Source organism: Protomyctophum parallelum, assembly GCF_964188405.1.
Source record: "Protomyctophum parallelum genome assembly, chromosome: 8".
In the NCBI taxonomy this organism is placed as follows: domain Eukaryota; kingdom Metazoa; phylum Chordata; class Actinopteri; order Myctophiformes; family Myctophidae; genus Protomyctophum; species Protomyctophum parallelum.
The window spans coordinates 49,165,371-49,174,224 of NC_139703.1; positions in this window are offsets into that span (position 1 = coordinate 49,165,371).

The following is an 8,854-nucleotide window of genomic DNA, read 5'->3' on the forward strand; positions in this document are numbered from 1 at the left end:
AAAAATTCAAAAAACTATGGGCTATAACCCATGTTTTTTGAAATTTTTAATTTTTTTCAAATCCTCAAAAATGATGAAAAACGGCGTGCTAACGGTAGGGGCTATAGCCCATGTTCAAAAACGATGATAAATGAGGATAACATTTTTTTCAAAAATTAAAAAAACGATGGGCTATAACCCATGTTTTTTGAAATTGTGATTTTTTTTTAAATCCTCAAAAATGATGAAAAACGGCGTGCTATAAACGATGAAAAACGAGGATAACATTTTTTTCAAAAATTCAAAAAACTATGGGCTATAACCCATGTTTTTTGAAATTTTGATTTTTTTTCAAATCCTCAAAAATGATGAAAAACGGCGTGTTAACGGTAGGGGCTATAGCCCATGTTCAAAAACGATGAAAAATGAGGATAACATTTTTTTCAAAAATTAAAAAAACTATGGGCTATAACCCATGTTTTTTGAAATTTTGATTTTTTTTTCAAATCCTCAAAAATGAAGAAAAACGGCGTGCTATAGTATGCCGTACGGTAGGGGCTATAGCCCATGTTCAAAAACGATGAAAAACGAGGATAACATTTTTTTCAAAAATTCAAAAAACGATGGGCTATAACCCATGTTTTTTGAAATTTTGAATTTTTTTCAAATCCTCAAAAATGATGAAAAACGGCGTGCTATAGTATGCCGTACGGTAGGGGCTATAGCCCATGTTCAAAAACGATGAAAAACTAGGATAACATTTTTTTCAAAAATTCAAAAAACGATGGGCTATAACCCATGTTTTTTGAAATTTTGAATTTTTTTCAAATCCTCAAAAATGATGAAAAACGGCGTGCTATAGTATGCCGTACGGTAGGGGCTATAGCCCATGTTCAAAAACGATGAAAAACGAGGATAACATTTTTTTCAAAAATTAAAAAAACGATGGGCTATAACCCATGTTTTTTTTTATTTTGATTTTTTTTCAAATCCTCAAAAATGATGAAAAACGGCGTGCTATAGTATGCCGTACGGTAGGGGCTATAGCCCATGTTCAAAAACGATGAAAAACGAGGATAACATTTTTTTCAAAAATTCAAAAAACTATGGGCTATAACCCATGTTTTTTGAAATTTTGAATTTTTTTCAAATCCTCAAAAATGATGAAAAACGGCGTGCTAACGGTAGGGGCTATAGCCCATGTTCAAAAACGATGAAAAATGAGGATAACATTTTTTTCAAAAATTAAAAAAACGATGGGCTATAACCCATGTTTTTTGAAATTTTGATTTTTCTTCAAATCCTCAAAAATGATGAAAAACGGCGTGCTATAGTATGCCGTACGGTAGGGGCTATAGCCCATGTTCAAAAACGATGAAAAACGAGTATAACATTTTTTTTTTAATTTCAAAAAACGATGGGCTATAACCCTTTTTTTTTTTTTTTTGATTTTTTTTCAAATCCTCAAAAATGATGAAAAACGGCGTGCTATAGTATGCCGTACGGTAGGGGCTATAGCCCATGTTCAAAAACGATGGAAAAACGAGGATAACATTTTTTTTCAAATTTTCAAAAAACGATGGGCTATAACCCATGTTTTTTGAAATTTTGAATTTTTTTCAAATCCTCAAAAATGATGAAAAACGGCGTGCTATAGTATGCCGTACGGTAGGGGCTATAGCCCATGTTCAAAAACGATGAAAAACAAGGATAACATTTTTTTCAATAATTAAAAAAACGATGGGCTATAACCCATGTTTTTTTTTATTTTGATTTTTTTTCAAATCCTCAAAAATGATGAAAAACGGCGTGCTATAGTATGCCGTACGGTAGGGGCTATAGCCCATGTTGATAAACGATGAAAAACAAGGATAATTTTTTTTTCAATAATTAAAAAAACGATGGGCTATAACCCATGTTTTTTTAAATGTTGAATTTTTTTCAAATCCTCAAAAATGATGAAAAACGGCGTGCTATAGTATGCCGTACGGTAGGGGCTATAGCCCATGTTCAAAAACGATGAAAAACGAGGATAACATTTTTTTCAAAAATTCAAAAAACTATGGGCTATAACCCATGTTTTTTGAAATTTTGAATTTTTTTCAAATCCTCAAAAATGATGAAAAACGGCGTGCTAACGGTAGGGGCTATAGCCCATGTTCAAAAACGATGAAAAATGAGGATAACATTTTTTTCAAAAATTAAAAAAACGATGGGCTATAACCCATGTTTTTTTAAATTTTGATTATTTTATCAAATCCTCAAAAATGATGAAAAACGGCGTGCTATAGTATGCCGTACGGTAGGGGCTATAGCCCATGTTCAAAAACGATGAAAAACAAGGATAACATTTTTTTCAATAATTAAAAAAACGATGGGCTATAACCCATGTTTTTTTTTATTTTGATTTTTTTTCAAATCCTCAAAAATGATGAAAAACGGCGTGCTATAGTATGCCGTACGGTAGGGGCTATAGCCCATGTTCAAAAACGATGAAAAACAAGGATAACATTTTTTTCAATAATTAAAAAAACGATGGGCTATAACCCATGTTTTTTTTTATTTTGATTTTTTTTCAAATCCTCAAAAATGATGAAAAACGGCGTGCTATAGTATGCCGTACGGTAGGGGCTATAGCCCATGTTCAAAAACGATGAAAAACTAGGATAACATTTTTTTCAAAAATTCAAAAAACGATGGGCTATAACCCATGTTTTTTGAAATTTTGAATTTTTTTCAAATCCTCAAAAATGATGAAAAACGGCGTGCTATAGTATGCCGTACGGTAGGGGCTATAGCCCATGTTCAAAAACGATGAAAAACGAGGATAACATTTTTTTCAAAAATTAAAACAACGATGGGCTATAACCCATGTTTTTTTTTATTTTGATTTTTTTTCAAATCCTCAAAAATGATGAAAAACGGCGTGCTATAGTATGCCGTACGGTAGGGGCTATAGCCCATGTTCAAAAACGATGAAAAACGAGGATAACATTTTTTTCAAAAATTCAAAAAACTATGGGCTATAACCCATGTTTTTTGAAATTTTGAATTTTTTTCAAATCCTCAAAAATGATGAAAAACGGCGTGCTATAGTATGCCGTACGGTAGGGGCTATAGCCCATGTTCAAAAACGATGAAAAACGAGTATAACATTTTTTTTTTAATTTCAAAAAACGATGGGCTATAACCCTTTTTTTTTTTTTTTTGATTTTTTTTCAAATCCTCAAAAATGATGAAAAACGGCGTGCTATAGTATGCCGTACGGTAGGGGCTATAGCCCATGTTCAAAAACGATGGAAAAACGAGGATAACATTTTTTTTCAAATTTTCAAAAAACGATGGGCTATAACCCATGTTTTTTGAAATTTTGAATTTTTTTCAAATCCTCAAAAATGATGAAAAACGGCGTGCTATAGTATGCCGTACGGTAGGGGCTATAGCCCATGTTCAAAAACGATGAAAAACAAGGATAACATTTTTTTCAATAATTAAAAAAACGATGGGCTATAACCCATGTTTTTTTTTATTTTGATTTTTTTTCAAATCCTCAAAAATGATGAAAAACGGCGTGCTATAGTATGCCGTACGGTAGGGGCTATAGCCCATGTTGATAAACGATGAAAAACAAGGATAATTTTTTTTTCAATAATTAAAAAAACGATGGGCTATAACCCATGTTTTTTTAAATGTTGAATTTTTTTCAAATCCTCAAAAATGATGAAAAACGGCGTGCTATAGTATGCCGTACGGTAGGGGCTATAGCCCATGTTCAAAAACGATGAAAAACGAGGATAACATTTTTTTCAAAAATTCAAAAAACTATGGGCTATAACCCATGTTTTTTGAAATTTTGAATTTTTTTCAAATCCTCAAAAATGATGAAAAACGGCGTGCTAACGGTAGGGGCTATAGCCCATGTTCAAAAACGATGAAAAATGAGGATAACATTTTTTTCAAAAATTAAAAAAACGATGGGCTATAACCCATGTTTTTTTAAATTTTGATTATTTTATCAAATCCTCAAAAATGATGAAAAACGGCGTGCTATAGTATGCCGTACGGTAGGGGCTATAGCCCATGTTCAAAAACGATGAAAAACAAGGATAACATTTTTTTCAATAATTAAAAAAACGATGGGCTATAACCCATGTTTTTTTTTATTTTGATTTTTTTTCAAATCCTCAAAAATGATGAAAAACGGCGTGCTATAGTATGCCGTACGGTAGGGGCTATAGCCCATGTTCAAAAACGATGAAAAACAAGGATAACATTTTTTTCAATAATTAAAAAAACGATGGGCTATAACCCATGTTTTTTTTTATTTTGATTTTTTTTCAAATCCTCAAAAATGATGAAAAACGGCGTGCTATAGTATGCCGTACGGTAGGGGCTATAGCCCATGTTCAAAAACGATGAAAAACTAGGATAACATTTTTTTCAAAAATTCAAAAAACGATGGGCTATAACCCATGTTTTTTGAAATTTTGAATTTTTTTCAAATCCTCAAAAATGATGAAAAACGGCGTGCTATAGTATGCCGTACGGTAGGGGCTATAGCCCATGTTCAAAAACGATGAAAAACGAGGATAACATTTTTTTCAAAAATTAAAAAAACGATGGGCTATAACCCATGTTTTTTTTTATTTTGATTTTTTTTCAAATCCTCAAAAATGATGAAAAACGGCGTGCTATAGTATGCCGTACGGTAGGGGCTATAGCCCATGTTCAAAAACGATGAAAAACGAGGATAACATTTTTTTCAAAAATTCAAAAAACTATGGGCTATAACCCATGTTTTTTGAAATTTTGAATTTTTTTCAAATCCTCAAAAATGATGAAAAACGGCGTGCTAACGGTAGGGGCTATAGCCCATGTTCAAAAAACGATGAAAAATGAGGATAACATTTTTTTCAAAAATTAAAAAAACGATGGGCTATAACCCATGTTTTTTGAAATTGTGATTTTTTTTTAAATCCTCAAAAATGATGAAAAACGGCGTGCTATAGTATGCCGTACGGTAGGGGCTATAGCCCATGTTGATAAACGATGAAAAACGAGTATAACATTTTTTTTTTAATTTCAAAAAACGATGGGCTATAACCCTTTTTTTTTTTTTTTTGATTTTTTTTCAAATCCTCAAAAATGATGAAAAACGGCGTGCTATAGTATGCCGTACGGTAGGGGCTATAGCCCATGTTCAAAAACGATGGAAAAACGAGGATAACATTTTTTTTCAAATTTTCAAAAAACGATGGGCTATAACCCATGTTTTTTGAAATTTTGAATTTTTTTCAAATCCTCAAAAATGATGAAAAACGGCGTGCTATAGTATGCCGTACGGTAGGGGCTATAGCCCATGTTCAAAAACGATGAAAAACAAGGATAACATTTTTTTCAATAATTAAAAAAACGATGGGCTATAACCCATGTTTTTTTTTATTTTGATTTTTTTTTCAAATCCTCAAAAATGATGAAAAACGGCGTGCTATAGTATGCCGTACGGTAGGGGCTATAGCCCATGTTGATAAACGATGAAAAACAAGGATAAATTTTTTTTCAATAATTAAAAAAACGATGGGCTATAACCCATGTTTTTTTAAATGTTGAATTTTTTTGAAATCCTCAAAAATGATGAAAAACGGCGTGCTATAGTATGCCGTACGGTAGGGGCTATAGCCCATGTTCAAAAACGATGAAAAACGAGGATAACATTTTTTTCAAAAATTCAAAAAACTATGGGCTATAACCCATGTTTTTTGAAATTTTGAATTTTTTTCAAATCCTCAAAAATGATGAAAAACGGCGTGCTAACGGTAGGGGCTATAGCCCATGTTCAAAAACGATGAAAAATGAGGATAACATTTTTTTCAAAAATTAAAAAAACGATGGGCTATAACCCATGTTTTTTGAAATTTTGATTATTTTATCAAATCCTCAAAAATGATGAAAAACGGCGTGCTATAGTATGCCGTACGGTAGGGGCTATAGCCCATGTTCAAAAACGATGAAAAACAAGGATAACATTTTTTTCAATAATTAAAAAAACGATGGGCTATAACCCATGTTTTTTTTTATTTTGATTTTTTTTCAAATCCTCAAAAATGATGAAAAACGGCGTGCTATAGTATGCCGTACGGTAGGGGCTATAGCCCATGTTCAAAAACGATGAAAAACGAGGATAACATTTTTTTTTTAATTCAAAAAACGATGGGCTATAACCCATGTTTTTGAAATTTTGATTTTTTTTTCAAATCCTCAAAAATGATGAAAAACGGCGTGCTATAGTATGCCGTACGGTAGGGGCTATAGCCCATGTTCAAAAACGATGAAAAACGAGGATAACATTTTTTTCAAAAATTAAAAAAACGATGGGCTATAACCCATGTTTTTTTTTATTTTGATTTTTTTTCAAATCCTCAAAAATGATGAAAAACGGCATGCTATAGTATGCCGTACGGTAGGGGCTATAGCCCATGTTCAAAAACGATGAAAAACGAGGATAACATTTTTTTCAAAAATTCAAAAAACTATGGGCTATAACCCATGTTTTTTGAAATTTTGAATTTTTTTCAAATCCTCAAAAATGATGAAAAACGGCGTGCTAACAGTAGGGGCTATAGCCCATGTTCAAAAACGATGAAAAATGAGGATAACATTTTTTTCAAAAATTAAAAAAACGATGGGCTATAACCCATGTTTTTTGAAATTTTGATTTTTCTTCAAATCCTCAAAAATGATGAAAAACGGCGTGCTATAGTATGCCGTACGGTAGGGGCTATAGCCCATGTTCAAAAACGATGAAAAACGAGGATAACATTATTTTTTTTTTAATTCAAAAAACGATGGGCTATAACCCATGTTTTTTGAAATTTTGAAATTTTTTCAAATCCTCAAAAATGATGAAAAACGGCGTGCTATAGTATGCCGTACGGCAGGGGCTATAGCCCATGTTCAAAAACGATGAAAAACGAGGATAACATTTTTACCAAAAATTCAAAAAACGATGGGCTATAACCCATTTTTTTTAAATTTTGATTTTTTTTTCAAATCCTCAAAAATGATGAAAAACGGCGTGCTATAGTATGCCGTACGGTAGGGGCTATAGCCCATGTTCAAAAACGATGAAAAACGAGGATAACATTTTTTTCAAAAATTCTAAAAACGATGGGCTATAACCCATGTTTTTTGAAATTTTGAATTTTTTTCAAATCCTCAAAAATGATGAAAAACGGCGTGCTATAGTATGCCGTACGGTAGGGGCTATAGCCCATGTTCAAAAACGATGAAAAACGAGGATAACATTTTTTTCAAAAATTCAAAAAACGATGGGCTATAACCCATGTTTTTTGAAATGTTGAATTTTTTTGAAATCCTCAAAAATGATGAAAAACGGCGTGCTATAGTATGCCGTACGGTAGGGGCTATAGCCCATGTTCAAAAACGATGAAAAACGAGGATAACATTTTTTTTTTTAATTTAAAAAAACGATGGGCTATAACCCATTTTTTTTAAATTTTGATTTTTTTTCAAATCCTCAAAAATGATGAAAAACGGCGTGCTATAGTATGCCGTACGGTAGGGGCTATAGCCCATGTTCAAAAACGATGGAAAAACGAGGATAACATTTTTTTCAAATTTTCAAAAAACGATGGGCTATAACCCATGTTTTTTGAAATTTTGAATTTTTTTCAAATCCTCAAAAATGATGAAAAACGGCGTGCTATAGTATGCCGTACGGTAGGGGCTATAGCCCATGTTCAAAAACGATGAAAAACAAGGATAACATTTTTTTCAATAATTAAAAAAACGATGGGCTATAACCCATGTTTTTTGAAATTTTGATTTTTTTTCAAATCCTCAAAAATGATGAAAAACTGTGTGCTATAGTATGCCGTACGGTAGGGGCTATAGCCCATGTTCAAAAACGATGAAAAACGAGGATAACATTTTTTTCAAAAATTAAAACAACGATGGGCTATAACCCATGTTTGTTTTTGTTTTTTTTTAATTTCAAATCCTCAAAAAGGATGAAAAACGGCATGCTATAGTATGCCGTACGGTATGGGCTATAGCCCATGGTCAAAAATGATGAAAAACGAGGATAAAAAATAAAAAAAATAAATCAAAACAACGATGGGCTATAACCCATGTTTTGTTTGTTTTTTTCATTTTTTTCAAATCCTCAAAAATGATGAAAAACGGCATGCTACAGTATGCCGTACGATATGGGCTAATAGACGAGCGTCTAAAAATGGGATAAAAAACGTCAAAAAATAGACGTCTAAAACACGTCTAAAACTTGACGTGTTTTAGACGTCTATTTTTAGACGTTTTTTAGACATCTATTTTTAGACGTTTTTTATCCCATTTTTAGACGCACGTCTAATAGCCGGCTATTGCTCAGTGGGATGGTCAAAAATGATGAAAAACGAGGATAATTTCTTTTTTTCAAAATTTCAAAAAACGATGAGCTATAACCCATGTTTTTTTTGTTTTTTTTTTTTCAAATCCTCAAAAATGATGAAAAACGGCATGCTACAGTATGCCGTACGATATGGGCTAATAGACGAGCGTCTAAAAATGGGATAAAAAACGTCTAAAAATAGACGTCTTTTAGACATCTATATTTTTAGACGTTTTTATCCCATTTTTAGACGCACGTCTAATAGCCGGCTATTGCTCAGTGGGATGGTCAAAAATGATGAAAAACGAGGATAATTCTTTTTTTTCAAAATTTCAAAAAACGATGGGCTATAACCCATGTTTTTTTTGTTTTTGTTTTTTTTTCAAATCCTCAAAATGATGAAAAACGGCATGCTACAGTATGCCGTACGATATGGGCTAATAGACGAGCGTCTAAAAATGGGATAAA